Source organism: Falco rusticolus, chromosome 2 (genome assembly GCF_015220075.1).
Source record: "Falco rusticolus isolate bFalRus1 chromosome 2, bFalRus1.pri, whole genome shotgun sequence".
NCBI classification, from domain to species: domain Eukaryota; kingdom Metazoa; phylum Chordata; class Aves; order Falconiformes; family Falconidae; genus Falco; species Falco rusticolus.
The window spans coordinates 10,279,846-10,296,132 of NC_051188.1; the positions used below are offsets into that span (position 1 = coordinate 10,279,846).

The 16,287-nt window shown below is 40.9% G+C and overlaps 1 long non-coding RNA gene across 1 annotated transcript; it reads right to left on the reverse strand.

The window, feature by feature from the left end:
* Positions 1 to 1,519: 1,519 nt before the first annotated feature.
* On the reverse strand, positions 1,520 to 15,447 carry LOC119142642. The gene is made up of 3 exons (XR_005102367.1): positions 15,437 to 15,447; positions 4,921 to 4,926; positions 1,520 to 1,615 (listed from the first exon to the last, which is right to left on the reverse strand). It is a non-coding gene; the product is annotated as an uncharacterized LOC119142642 (long non-coding RNA).
* Positions 15,448 to 16,287: the final 840 nt, after the last annotated feature.

Here is a 16,287-nt window from a genome sequence, read left to right on the forward strand (position 1 = left end):
TTTGTGTCGCACAAGTCTTCAAGGTTTCTGTTTTATGCAAAACCATTCCTATTGTTGTAGTGGTGTGGGAGCTGCTCTTCCTACAATTCTGCAGTCCTTTTCCTTGTAAGTGGTTTTCCATAACCGGACAACTCAGAAGGGCTCACTGTCAGGGCACTGTCTTCAGTAAGAGATGAGCAACACCATGGACCCCGAGCCTGCTGAGACACACCAGCTGCTTACTTTTTGTCTGGTCTTACTGCTCTATTCTCAATGTGGTGGCATTAAAGTTCCGTGAATTACATTCTGATGTTGAGTCTGGGAAAGTCACTGCTGTCTCTTTCTTTCCAACCAGTCTTGACTTGTCTCAAACAAAACAAGGTTCAAGCACAAGCTAATGACTGTGTCAGGATACTGAGTCCACTCAGCTTCCCAGGTGATTTCAGCACTTGCAGAGTTTGTTCCAGGTCATGTCTTTAGAAGAAAGCAATCTGGACAGTACAGAGGTTTGCAGCTGAGAACAAGCTGAGACCCACTTTTCGCCAACACCACACACCCATCAGTGACTGTTGATCACCTGTGGCTATCATTTACCTGTTTCTTATTTCCTTTCCATGTATTTTTTATTAGTTACAGCTGTCAGATCTTCCCCACCTCTCCAATGTCCCTGGTAAATAGAGTGACAGGAACAAGCACATGTGTTTCTTGCCTCACAGCTTTTGGGAAGCTGAGCTTGGCTTCTTCTTTGCAGCTGCAAGAGCCTTGGGGAAAATGTTTGAGGCCACCCAGCTGAGCAGATGTGCGGCAGCAGCTGGGGAGTGCTGTTCCCAGAAGCTCCTCCAGCTGCAGTCATTACCCATTAGTGAGCCGCAGCAGTGTTGCTCCATCACTGTGGTGGATCCAACCGCAGTCCTGCTCCCTTCTCAGAAATGATTCCTTATCTCCCGCCGGCCAGCCTCACTCTTCTACTTTATTAATTACAGGCTCAGCTGTGAGTTCTTCCACATGCTCGCTCTGGGAGTAATGGTCCATGACAAGTCCCATGTGATCTGCCCACACAGCCTTAGAGGGAAGGGAGCAACTGCCAGCTAATTGCTGCTCTCCTTTCCCATGCAAGTGAGAAATGACAGGACAAGTAGGCATGGAGGAATGGGAAAAACAGACCCCATCTTTTCACAGTGCAGTCTTTGTAGACCCAAACACACAGGAAGGCAGTAAATGGCAGTAGCATGGTGACTACTTAAAGGCTCTTCTTTGAGCCCGAGGGCTATGTCCTTCCCTGACTATTTTCCTCCTCTATATCCTGAAGAGCATCTGAAAGCTCCATTCAGAATTGCAGCTGTTTCATCCTGGCTGTGGTATGATGCTACACTAAGACACAGCTCCCTACTTCTAACATTGAGAGTTAATGAACTAACTCATTAAACCTGCAGAGGTGTGGATGCTGTGCTGCTTTCGGCGTGTGGTGAAATACATTGGAAATTAATCTATTGGCAGTGTCACTCTACATCAGATAAATTTAGAATCATATAACCATAGAATCATTGAGGTTGGAAAAGACCTTTAAGATCATCAAGTCCAACCATTAACCAGGACTGCCAAGTCCAGCACTAAACCATGGCCCTAAGCATCACAGCTACATGTATTTTAAACACCTCCAGGGATGTTAATTCTACTACCTCCCTGGGCAGCCTGTTCCAGTGCTTGACCACACTTTCAGTGAAGAAAATTTTCCTAATATCCAATCTAACCATCCCCTGGCATAACTTGAGGTCATTTCCTCTTGTCCTTTTGCTAGTTACCTGGGAGAAGAGACCTATCCTCACATGCCTACAGACTCCTGTCAGGAAGCTGTAGGGAGCAATAAGGTGCCCCCTGAGCCTCCTCCTTTCCAGGATAAACACCCCAGTCTCCTCAGTTGCTCCCCATCAGACTTGTGCTCCAGACCCTTCACCAGCTCCATTGCCCTGCCCTGGACACGCTCCAGCACCTCAGTGTCCCGCTTGCAGTGAGGGGCCCAGAACTGACCCCAGGGCTCGAGGGGCGGCCGCACCAGGGCCCGGCACAGGGGGACGGGCACTGCCTGGCCCTGCTGGCCACGCTGCTGCTGACACCGGCCAGGGCGCTGCTGGCCGCCGTGGCCACCTGGGCACACTGGGGGCTCATGCCCAGCCGGCTGCCGACCAGCCCCCCCAGGCCCTTCCCCGCCGGGCAGTTCCCAGCCCCCTGCCCCCAGCCCGCAGCGCTGTGGGGGGCTGGTGTGACCCACGGGCAGGGCCCGGCACTCAGCCCTGTTGGGCCTCATACAACTGGCCTCGGCCCCTCGGCCCGGCCTGCCCAGACCCCCTACAGAGCCCCCTGCCCCCCAGCAGGTCACACTGCCCCCAGCTCGGTGTCCTCTGCAAACTGACTGGGGGTGCCCTCGGTCCCCTTGTTTAGATCACTGATAAAGATTTGGATCATAATTCTCTGCAAGATCAGGGCCCACAGACTCGTTCACAGTAAAACATGGATCTGGGATGAATGGCAGGCACAGCAACACTGCTAACAGTGCCTATTTTTTTACATTCCGCATTATCTGCTGTGAGAATTACACCTTTTCTGCCTGGCTTACTAACCTTTTACTGACATGGCTGTGAATACCTACAAATATGCACTGATAGCACAGAAACATGCACAATGATACAGGCAGGAAAATGGGGCAGAATGGCACCATATCAGAACTTTATTTTTGTTTTGTCCTCTCCCACATTTTGTGTATCCATACTGAAATTTCTGAATTTCCGTTTCAATTATTTTATATCTGCAAATATGCACTCTCACACATTCAAGGGTAGCATTATCAAAGATTGAAAATGAGCTTGACAAGCTATACAGTCCTGGAGGTCATGATTTGGAGCTTTTTCACGGTATTTTGTGAAATCACTAGAATAAAACAGTCTATACAACGCACTCTAATAGCCTCCTTACCACACTATTAAATCCTATAACTGAAACTTCGTTGCATTTCTGTTAAGAACTAATGCAGCATGAAGACTGAATTATCTCATGTCCAGTTACAGATAATTCTTTAGGTCACTGAAGTGGGATAAGCCACAATGAAACAGCTGCATCATGCTTAGCTTGGAAAGAAACAAACAGCAAGTTTGTATTTTGCACAAATGCCCACAACATTAAGACATCCCCTTCCTCCTTCCCACTGAAACATGCGGAGCCATACACACATAGAGCCACGCGTGCACACATGCACACCAGCGTGCATGCGTGGAGCCATGAAGTCGAACAGAGCCATGGGTACACACGGCTGTGCACGCACGTGGTGCACGGATGCACAGAGCCACACATGCACCTGCACTGAGCCATGTGCACAGAGGTGTAAATCTTGCACCCAGCGATGCACACACAAGGCTGCATACACAGCAAAGCATGAAATTAAAAAAGGGTAGCAGTCACTCCTAAATTTAAAATGAATCGCTTTCTCTCTTAAATCTAGTAGGAATTCATTTTATGTGTTGGACATAACTGATCCTAATAATTTCATTTTAAATTGAGGTCAAGCCAGATGGAGGAAAATTACAAGTATCTTAAGCTCACACTGAAGATACAGGGACTGCTGAAAGGACAAAATTTTGAACTCATTAATTTCAACAAGGGTTTAATCGGTGACATCGTCTGGTTTAAAATTTCCCTGTATGAGAATAGAATACCTGAGGGCTGGGTCCTATGCCTAAATATTCTCCACTGAACTCTTCCCGTTCTACATTTCCTTAAAGAATGATCACACTGACATAGACAGACTCTGCAAGAGGAGCTAAGAAAAGAGGAATGTGTTAAAAATGCTGCTTCTGCCGCACAGCATTTCCCCCACTGATCTTGATTTTTGAACGCTGCCAGCCTCCAGCCATTCTTTGTTTATTAGTCAGTGACTTGAAGTCAAATAGGAGTCTTTGAAATACTTCACAGTGAATCTTTTTACTGATGGACAGATCCTTCATAATAAATCTGTTTCATCATATTGCCAGTGGTTATATGGAATACATAATTATTAATGCATAATTCCCTTATCTGTCTATCTAGATGCAATATAGTTGGGTGAATAATTTATAGCAAACAATTTAAAATTTGTGCCCGTTTTCTATTAGCATATTATCCACAAATTCATTATAATTCTCTGAGATGAATTCCTCATTCTGAATGACTTACTATAATTATAAAAACCTGATATAAAGTATATTAAGTTAGTAGAAAGTATTTCATTGAATTCTATGAACTCTGGATTAGACCTATAATTATTAGACTGTAGATAAATCAGAAGTTCAATAAAAGTACCCACAGTCATAATTTTCTTTCTGATTCTTTCAATTGGAAATCTTTCATTGCTCTGATTGAATGTGCACCTAGGGAAACAGATATACTATAGACATCCAGCCTTGCATTTAACTGTACATGATTCAAGTGCTTTTAAAGATCCCATCAGGAAATTATCCATCTCTTTAGGCATCTAAATATCTCCCTTACATAATTCTTAAGATAACTCTCCATCTTATCACACTATACTATATACGAGCCCCTCACTACAAGAGAGACATGGAGGTGCTGGAGCGTGTCCAGAGAAGAACCACAGAGCTGGTGAAGGGTCTGGAGCACAAGTCTGATGGGGAGCAACTGAGGAGACTGGGGTGTTTATCCTGGAAAGGAGGAGGCTCAGGGGGCACCTTATTGCTCCCTACAGCTTCCTGACAGGAGGCTGTAGGCATGTGAGGACAGGTCTCTTCTCCCAGGTAACTAGCAAAAGGACAAGAGGAAATGACCTCAAGTTATGCCAGGGGATGGTTAGATTGGATATTAGGAAAATTTTCTTCACTGAAAGTGTGGTCAAGCACTGGAACAGGCTGCCCAGGGAGGTAGTAGAATTAACATCCTTGGAGGTGTTTAAAATACATGTAGCTGTGATGCTTAGGGCCATGGTTTAGTGATGGACTTGGCAGTCCTGGTTAATGGTTGGACTTGATCTTAAAGGTCTTTTCCAACCTCAGTGGTTCTATGGTTCTGTGATACATGGGAGCTCCATGGCAAGGTTTCACAAGCTCCCAACTTCTGTTGCCTTAACAACTGGACCACATTTTCTTCCCAAACTAAGGTATTGAATACCTGGAGGACCAAGGTATATAAGACAACTAAAGGAACATTCCTCATTAAAAGTGTCATACGCTATGATTTTTAGCTAATTCCAATTGAATCCAAAACCAGGGCAACACCCTCAGCAGTGGAAGTCAAAGCACTTATCTTGCCAATACAAATTGCTTGCTTCCAAACCAGCAAATGCTACCAAGAAAAAAAAAATAAAATTCAAGCTACTTTTTCTCTGTATGGTTTCTTACCTAGATTTGGTTTCATATGTCTTTGAATTAATAATTCGTCTTTCTTTTTTATTGTGCCTTAAGCAGTCATCTGGCTTCAAAGAACTGCTGTGTTTGCTTTAACTCCTCTGCATTAGAAAATACCTTATTAAAGTAATGATCTAATGGTTTAAAACAGGGCACTTCTAAGATTAATGGAGGTACATTAAGTATTTATTCATTAGACAATGCTGCTTGTGGTAAATATACCATTAAGTCGCTATAATGCATACTGTAATCTACCAGCATGAACTGAAAGGCACATGGGCCAGTATCCGTGTGTACCGCATCATCTTGAACAGTTATGCATTAAAATATTGCCATCATACATTTTCATGCATGGAAAGCTATGATTTGTAATCTCTGTAGGATGACGTTTCGTTTCCACTGCAGGTATTTGGTGCATATTAGACTGCTGTAAAAAAGTTGTCTTAGTTAGCTTGAATGGGGTTTATGGACATATTTCCTTACACAAAGCCAGGCCCTCAAATGAGTTGGGAACAGAACTGTAGAAAGGGAGATGAGAAATTACTCTCAAAGGAAATCTTGAGACCAGTGGAAACAGGGATGATTGGGGGTTACCTGCTTTGGGTCTGTGTATTCCAGACTCTGGATTTGATAGCCTGTATTAAGGTCTCCACAGAGGAAATGGTGTGCAGTGTGTAGTCCTGTAATACACAATTGCTATTAACAAGTTATAAGCTTTTTACTGAGTTTGCAAGACTTCAGGAGTGAGGCTCGCCAGACTTGCTCTGCCTGAACTTGGCCAGCCTGCAGCTGTGTTTTAATTCCTTTAGCTATGACAGCAATTTGTTTAATTGACAAGTGTCTGTGGCTAAATTGTTGTGCTTTTGTTCTTTGTAAAGTATGTCTGTAGTCTTATATAGGTAGCAGGAACAAGCAATTATCCTATGTAGAATGAGTTTTTTATGACTTTTACATAATTACGTTTAGAGAAATACAGGCCTGGCCTGACAGTCTTGAGAAGCAGAGACACAGGACACAGCACAGAGGAGTGCAGGCATGGGACAACAAGAGATGGGCACAGCCTGGCACTGTGGAACCCATGGCTATAAACAACTCACAAATTGTCAAAGAAATGCAGTCCTGGGGTTGGACAAGAAAGACTTTAGGAATAACAAAGGGAATGCTATATAATGCCTCTAAAAGGCATCATATATATTAAATTCAGATGTAATGTGGAATTGCAGAATAATGTAGAAAGAACTATGTGTAAAAGTATGTTAACAAACATAAAAATAACCTAAAATGGATCCTAGAGTGAAGAAGAAACATGAACATGAAGCATGTTAGATGGAGCTTTGAGCAACTTGGTCTAGCGGAAGGTGTCCCTGCCCATGGCAGGGGAGTTGGAATGAGATGATCCTTAAGGTCCCTTCCAACCCAGACCATTCCATGGTTCTGTGGTTCTATGATATTCCTCCTGGTGAAGGAATCCAGGTGCTGACAACTCACCTTAAAACCCACACCCCAATATTTCTTTAGTGTCCAGTGTGCCTGCAAGGTGTGCATCGCTCTCAAATACCGAATCAGTATATAGCTATTTAGTGGGTATCCCTCAATACTGAAATAATGCATTCCCAAAATCAATCATGTAACTGAGAAAAAGATTCACCTCTTTTTAGTATGAGTTATATAACATGTATCTGCCCGGAAAAGTGCTTATTTCTTCTAAAGGCTGTAACATGGTTTTGGTATAACTCCTCAATCATCTATCATGCACTTCTCGCACTCTGGCTAACGCCTGGGCTTAGCTGGCTCCCAGAAGAGGAGTGAAATTTATGAACTCAAACACACCTGCCCTGTCAGTGTGGACACAATCAGCTGGAGCCAAATGAAGCAAAGATGAACCCTTGCTTGGACACTGCACAGATGTAAGCTGGGTTCTTTATATGCTGTGGCAAAAGGTTTAACAGTAAATTCTCTTGCCTTGCCTTACCTCTGCCTTGCTTTTAGCCTCCAGTGCACATAGTCAATCCTTACAGCTCATTTCCACCCTTCACACAGCCTTCGGTCTGAAGGCTCCCGTAAGGCACTGCAACTTGCATAGCCTCTGCTCTCTGCTAGAAGGACCCTGGCAGACAAGGCCATGGGGCTGGTATGCATTGCACATGGTCTTCTTTAGCTCACACACAGGGGGGTAAAGCTCCTGGAATCAAAGGGCTCAGAGTTTTGTCCCTTCAGTCTCCATTCAGCTCCCAATGCTTTAAACTGAACATATCTGGCAATTCCAGAGGAATTACACTATTTTAGTTTGCATAACATCTATATTTTTGGAATTGAAGTGCAGATTTGCAAAGATGTGTGTGAAGGACGAAATTGCTGAGTAACAGGGATGAATTTGTTTTAATGCTGCTTGAAATTCTTTTAAGTTCAGGCAAGCAAAAGTCAGAGAGGCAAAGTACAATGCTACAGAATTAATCAAAATTAATCCAAAATTCTATCGTCTTGTTGATTTCTTAAGACTTCTTTTTAACTTAGTTGTGCTTTGGGTTCTCTGATAAATAGCTTCTTCTAGAAAATATGGATGAACTACTTCCATGGTTAGCTGAGCAGGTACCTCTGTCTTATTGGGGTGAGCAAACAGATTTCACAAGCAGGTGGGTCTCTTCTTTTCTTTGCTCCTCTCTCCAGCCCTATGAAATGTATAGCAGGCTTTTGTACTCACACAGAAGAGATTGAGGAAGAGAGTAGGCAATGACCAATTTTGTCTTTTCTGGATGCTCTCCCATAGGAGCCAAGAAGAATTTTCCCAGGGGCAAATTAATTCTTACCTCAGACCCATTCAGCTGACTTCTTGGGTGTGTTCCAGCCTCTTTAACTACCTCTCCTTCTGTACCTGCCTCTTATTCATCAGCTAGCTGTAAACTTCATTGGTCCAAACTGCAGAAGCAAATTAATGTATTAAAAAATTGTGGTTGTCTTCTCCTAAAACACGCTGAGAGAACTCCAATGTATACACTTTTTCTGAGATCGGATTCTGCAGTCATAACAGTTGATAAAAATTGAGAATCTTAACTAATGCCCATAACACACAGCCCACCTCATGAGATAAATTACATTACTGAAGCTGATTTTTCCCTATTTCCCTTCCTCTCATCTTACTATGGACTCGTGATTTTATCATCTTTCCTTTTTTGTTTTAATAATTAAATTCACCCTACTTGTTGCAACTGATTGATTTTTCCAAGTGTCTGTTTTGTAGGTAACATATTGATACATTTTGGAAATCGATAGAAAGAGAATCAAACAGAAAAAAAAAAAAAAAAAATTAGGCACCTGAACCATATAAGTCTATTGCTGCATAATGTTTCGTTTCAACCTACACATTACATGGGCCTAAGGCTACAGACCAGGATTCTCTCTTTATTTCCCTGTCTTCCATCTCAGTACACGGATTATAGCATGCATATACCCTTCTATTTATATAACATTATATGATATGTGGAGTCTTATGATAAAGGACTCAAGTGAAATAATGTAACCTATGCCAATTAAGACTAATGCTGAATCCAATCTGATATCCCAAAAGCAAGGGGCTTGTTAAATATGAAGAAAGAGAAACTGTTCTCTATGAAAAAGTCTGAAATAAAATAAAATCCAATATAATCCTCTTATTTAGTAACATTTGACAGTTCAGTCGTGCATTTATCCTGAAAGAAGACACTGGCTTATTTCAAGTTCCCTGAGAGACAATTTGCGTAATGATGGCCATCTCATAGAACTAGACTGATTTACCATTTTTAAGTATCACCATAAGCAGCACTTGAAACAGGTGTTTACATAGTTGTTTCCAGAGTCTATTGAGACTTACAGTAGGTCAGGCTCCTCCCCTGTGTAGATTTCTGCCCCAACTTGTATGCTCTCAGTCTCAAGCCGCAGTTGTACTCATATTTTTGGCCAGCCATCAGTCACTTAACCCCTACTGCTGTGAGTCTCTAGAAATGAGGACAAGGTTGCAAGATTTTGACTAATCAGAGAGAAACGGTGAACTTTCCTTATAAAAGAATTGCAGGAGTCTTGCTCTGCTTCTGCAGAAATATTCAATCTTAATATAATGGTGGCTATAGCGTTTAAATGTTATTTAAACGCTACTTCATCCATAAAGGAAATGAGATTAAAGAGAAGAGATGGTGGTAGGGAAATAAAGAGAGAAGATTAAAGCTTTGATGACACAGTCATAGAAATTATACATGGAAAGACCGATTATATCTAATTACACATCTTCTTTCCTGTATTCACTGGGTTATATGCTATAATTCTCTATTTATGCTCAGTAGGAGCCTGTGACTATGTTGGCTTGTAAACTACCATTAGTTTAGAGCAACTAACATGAAGGTTTCTCAGCAAGGGTTCCCCATCTCTGTAGCTATGTGCATTTGAGCACACTAGAGGTGATTCATCATCATATTAGAGCAGCTTTGCATGACTGTCTCAAAAACAGATGGTAAAAGCTCTGTGGTTAACACACCTCATGTCTTCATGTACATGCTAAGTTTCTGCTCCATGCACATTGGCCCTCAAACCAGAAGACATTCCTTGTCAGACAGGGAAGGGAAGGAGGAGGAGGAGCCGAGTTACTTCAAAGCCTTCTCAGCCTTCTCCATTCCCTCAGTTTCCACTGGCATAGATATGAAAGGGTCATTCTGGGATCTAGTTTATTAGATGTGCATCAGAGTTGAGCACCAAATCAGTTTTAAGCCAGATTTCTTCAGCTGGCTTAAATCTTGAACCTTCTGCTTCCAATCTCTTCTAGAATCTCTGGTCCTTCTTAAGCAATGTTTCTTAAAGTACCTTTCTAATACAAGAAAGGGTTTCAGCCAAGCATGCTTCCATGACTGGCATGGGGATATGCTTTCCACGTCTTCTCCAGTCTTGGTCTTTACTGTTGCCTTCCCTGGTCAAACACATCTCTTTTCGTGCTGTTGGGACTTTCATAAGCAATCATTCATCCTACAAGTATAACCACGAACTCTTGTCTACAGACTAGTTGCTGGTGAGGCAAACAGCTGGTATTATTTAATAAATGCTGAGACTAGGTCCAGCTCATGTGAAAAGCCTTTTAACCTTCTGACAGGGTTTATGACAGCCCTGAAAGCTGCTGAAAGCAGCTCCCCTTGGCTTTCCCTTCAGATCCTGTACCTATGTGCAATGAGTTAATTTGCTAGGGTGCCCAAATCCTGTACTTGCACTTGCGAGGGTAGGCTCAGTCCCCATCTAAAAAAAGGGCAGGGCTGAGCAGCTGCACAATTGTTCCCATGTCAGATACACAGGCTTATATGGGTTGTAGCAGGCAATATCCTGTATATACCCCTGCTATAGTTATGGTATATCTGTGTCTGAAATACAGTTACAGTAAATCTGTGTCTGAAATCAGATGTCTTTGGCAAGACCCCTAACTATAGCTCCCACTGAACAAAGCGGCTGTGTCACTGTGCTAGTGACTTCATGTGCATAAATGACCATTTCTGGAATTTAGTAGTTGCTGCTGTAGGCACTTGGGACAGATAAAGGATCATGGCAGTTTTTGCTCCCGAACATAAAGTAAAAATGTTAAACATGTCAATGTGCATTCCAATTACATGCTTTGCTGAGGAATTACAGAAATTTTTGCTGGCTCTGAGCTGAGATCATTCTGTGCTGGCCTCCTTGTCTCTGCGCTGCTTAACTATGCCACTTGGGGTGACTATTCTTCACCATTTTCCCCTGTGCTCAAGAAAGTTGTTACCTTTACGATTATAAAAAAAAAAAAAAGTGTTTTCAATTGTTTCTATTTGTTAACATTATCATTTAGCAACAGTACATCTGTGTGTGCATGTGTGTGAGTGCATGTTTCAACTGCCTGCATGGGTAAAGTGCTTCTCACAAAAGGCCTTTCCCACTCCATGTTCTACAGTTGCTTTTGTAACACTTACACACACGAAGAAATAATTTCAGGAATGAAACCTTGGGAATGAGAAATGTCATGTCTGTAGAGCAAATTATACTTTCACTTTCTCACCCAATACGTTTCAGTGGCACTTAACATAAATGGCCATATCCCAAGGGACGAATTAAGACTCCACTGAGACATAGGCAGTGATGTCTGTGTCATTGATGACCTCTGCTGACAACTCTCAAACTTCCTAGAGAGATCCCTTACTACCAGGATATTGTCTTCCCTTGACAGTTCAAAACCACTCCACGGCATAACTTTTTTTCTTTTCTTTGAGGAAAAAATTGATCCCTATGAATAAGTTCTAGTCTAGTTATGTCATACATTCCGTCAACTTATATTTAACAGCATGACATGCATGTCAGCAACAAAGTGAGTCTGACAAAATTGTTCTACTTGACATGGAAAGAATGATTTGGTTCTGCACATAAACTACCAGTTTGCTTTAGAATTGTTATTTTAAAAAATAAATAGTGCAAAGAAAATTGATTTCTTATTTCTTCTTCTAGAAGAGTACAAGGACATAATCTCTATAGTACTTCATAAACTTGATTTGATTTTTTGAAAGCTCTCTCTGGTGTATACCTCTTAGGTAGCAAAGGAGTTTAGCTTTTTTGATTGCAATATATTCTCTGCTTAAAAAGCCAAAAGAAAAGGAAATATTTAATGCATAGCGTGGGATGAAAATGTAATATCCTCTCATCAGAAAAAACATGAAAATATATTAGCAATTTCCAGCTGGGTAAAACATTAAAAATTTGTCAGTAGCTCTGCTTGCTTCTCTTAAACAAATTTAAATGTGGATCCAAAAAAAGGAATAATAGTTTAAAAAAAATGCCATGCAGTGGAAAGAATCAATAAAAGATGTTGAGTCAGAAGATACTTTGTAGAGAGATCTTCCATCGGAACATGATATTATGCTAATATAATCTGAACCATGTTATTTAAAGGATCTTAAAATTTCCACTTAGATTTATATTGCCAGGCATAGATAAACTATTTAAAAAGGCTTGCCTGTTTTGGAAAGCTTGTCTCTCTCTGTCCGACTCCAGAGTTCCTACCCAGATACTTGAAAAAGATCAGTTTACTTTTTGCTATCACAGTTACTTTCACTCATTTCTGCTCTGCTTTCAATCTCTCCCTGCCTGGCTGTAATAGGGAAACATGACAATCATCTTGAATGCAACTTTTAATGAGATTATTATTTCTATAATCAGCAATGGATCAGCTCCAACAAAGGATGTATAAATCTTAAAACCAGTCAGCCTGTATATACTGTTTATACGACTCTTTAGAAACAGGCATGACTTAGATTCAGCACACAAACATTAAGTACCTAAGCAAGCTACAATTTAGAGATGGTAGACATTGTAAGATATTATAGACATCAATATAGACAATATGGCAAGAGTGTGGTACCTTCAGAGGGTGAACCATTGCTCCTATGACCTCAGTTGTTTCCTGAGCATACATATCTAATATTGTTTATCTAATATGCACACATCTTCCTCAACTGACTATATAGTGAGCACAGGGCAACTGCTCTCCAAATTCATCATCTTCATCAGCCACATAAATGAAATGTGATAAATCCAGGCATTGATGTTTCAAGAAGGCACATACAAAAAGACTGCCTCAGATGGCAAGTGCTTAATGAGAAACACTAGAAATAGGCGTGTGGAAGCATCTGAGTATCTCTAACTTAAAAAACACGGTAGAAGAAATTCCCTGTAAGAATGTCTCGGAACAGCTTAGCAGCATTCATTGCCCTCCAGACACAGGATGAGAAGTTATGGACTCCTACTGGTTGCTAAAAAGGCCTCTTTCTTTTGTGTTTGTTAAGATGTTTCAGAACACAAGAGATTGTTGACACTGAATGACTTAAAAAGCAAGCAGAAGTCAGAAATCTTTCTGTATTTTTAAAAGGAGAGGGCACGCGATACATTATTTACCACACAACAGTTACATAGAAATGATGCATATTTTATGTTCCTGAGTCTTCTTCATTACTGCTTATGAAAACTTTTATTTAAACCTTGAAAATTAAATTGTAGTTGCAGTCTTAATAATGACAAAGGTTGAGCTCATGTATGAACATAAATATACATATGCTGCTGCATGGAAGAAGTCCTTTGAAAGCTAAGGCCAAGAAAATAATGTAGCTTTGGGTTTGCAGAAAATACTACTGAAGCAGAAACAAAAAACATCTTCAGCAACAGATTATATTTGACCTCAAGGAGAAAATGAAGAACTTACAGTTGATACAGAAGAAGATAGAGAATTAGAGAAAGAAATTTTAGAACCTGTTGAAACAGGAGACTTAGAAAATGGTATTACAGTAGTTGTCTAGATAAGTGTCTAGGAAAGCATTGAGTAGAGCCAAAGGAGAGATGCACACTTAGGAGTCTTGAAGGGTGGTTAGGACGGAATGAGTGATAGCATATGGGAAAAAAGTGATGAACTCTAGTGAGATGTTCAAAGAGAATAAGGAGAACTAATCTGGCACAGTGTGCAAGACAGGGCAGCCAGGATGCAAAGGTTATCAGTTGTGTTTCACGCAAGAGGAGGGCATGATGGTGAGGAAGAAAACCTAAGCTATCACACAGTGGAGTTGTTTACATACAGCTTAATTACCACAAGGACTTAACCAATCTGAAGGAAAAACTTCACCTTTGGGCTTGTTCTTATACCAAGGTTATCATACTGTGATGTGCTACATAAAATTAGTTGGAAGGAGTAAACTTGCCTGAAGTCCTATTCTGCTCTTTCCCAGTAGAGTTTCTGTTACTCTTGTCACAAACTGACTATAGCTTATCCTCTTTTCCCCAAGGTTTTCTTTGTCTTTTCTTATCCTCGCCTTTCATAATCCCAGGGTTGTGCAGGTGCCATACATAATCTTCTGTGTTATCAAGAAATGGCACTGCAGGGTTCCATTTAACTAGCACAAGCTGTCATCTTCCATTGCTGCAGTTTTATAACTATAAAAAAACAATTATACATACTGTGAGAATGCTGATGACTGCACTTCAGAAGGCTGAAAAAAAATAATTGTGACTTCAGTCGTGTGGAGTTATGGTAGCTTGAAGGTGAAAGTTTGAAGATCAGTGCCTAAGACGTAGCAGTGTTTCCCAAACGAATCATTTTGCTACAATTTTTTCTATGAGAAATGTCATCAACGTGTTGTTGTCTTTTGTATGGCAAATTATTTTCATCCCAAGATATTTACTTTTTTTGAGTATGCTATTACTGTCTTTAAAGAGTGTATGTGTTCCTTTTGGTATCATTCAGCATTATATGGCAGTACACCACCATTCACTGCTGGACCTCTCCTAGTGTAGTCTTCTACCCACAAACTCATTTTTGCAGATGCATGCACTTGCTTTGGGGTGCAAGTTAGATGAATTATTACAGTATCTGTCTTGCTAATGTGACTGATCAAGCAGCTAAAACTAAGGAAAAAACTGGAAATATAAGCCAGTAGTTGCATTAGCTGTCAGGACTGTTGCTGCTATTGTTCCCGTTATTATAAACTATGCAGAAAGACCATAATTATTCAAATAAAATCACTGTCATAATCAGAAAATAGTACGACTGCACAACATTGATACATTTACTGTGTAAAGTGTTCAGCAGAACTTCATCACCTCGAGTGTAAGGGCATAATGCGAAGCAAAAATCTCATATCAGGTTCACGCTATGTCATCATATGTCTTTATGTAAATATTAAATTTAGTTTGCTAAGGAATTAGAGATACCTCATTCACCCTTCCAATAATTGATCTCTTATAACTTGCACATTGTGCCATGTTTTCAAGAAGAAACCGAAGACAGGTTAAACAATTAAAAAAAAATTAAAAAAAAAATAATCACACCAACAGATGATGAAAGCCCCACTTAAGGCTGATGTGTGCTCAGAGGTTGTCACAGCACTCTCCAAACTAGCTGGCTGTAACAAACTCTTTTGCCATCTCATAGTAACATACTCTTCATACAATCCCTCTGCTGTCTTCTCATCTTGCCTCATCCAGGGCCCACTCTCTCTTCCCTTGCTTCTTCCTCTTTCTCTTCTTCCTCGGCTGCTCCCTCTTCACTGACTCTCAACCACTTAACAGAACCAGCCACAGCTGCACCTTATCTACATCAGCCAGCCCACCGCCCCTGAAGCCAGCCCACAGCTGTATATTATCAACTAGAATTAACCCAGCTTCATTCTTCTACAAGAGGTCACAGGATTGAGTCCCGTCTCTTCTTTCTCCTAATGTCACTGGAATTTGCACATACTAATTATCAAAAAGTGCCTACCGTGCTGGCAGTACATAAGACCTAGTTCTGTCTCTGCCATGGTATAGGCAGTGGTCCAACATGAACACTCTGATGCTGAGTTCAGAATGAATCTAAATGCTACTTTAGCATCTGCTTCAGGTCTTTTTGCTGCTGGAGATGCTTTGGGGAAAAGGATCACCCACCAGGCTTCTTCAGGACAGGATGAAGAAAATCAGTTTCAATCCCCAAAAGCTCAAACAAAAGGTGTGAATCAATCATTATTACCATTTGGATTTTTGGCAGTGTAAGTGAAAATCCTACTGAAAGATCTGTGCTTTATGTAATGCAACCCTATACTCCCTTGATACTCTCGTATTTTAAAACTAAGGATTTTTATTTTCCTTTCATAAGCTGTAACAGCCATATATTTCCCTCAGTAAAATACATGCAGGATGTTGAATAGGTACATGGGAACATAAGATATTTTTTTTCATCAGCGTTTCCTCCAGTATAAATCATAATGAAACGGATGAAGGGCATCCTTATGTTAATATTGCCCTGTTTCATACTGGCAAGGTCAGAATTCATACGGTTTATCTATTTCATGAATGCTATGCATGTCAATTAAAACTGCCTGTAGGCAGCTTTAGCCTGTGCACCTGACAGAAAAGCAGAATTATTTGCATTGTA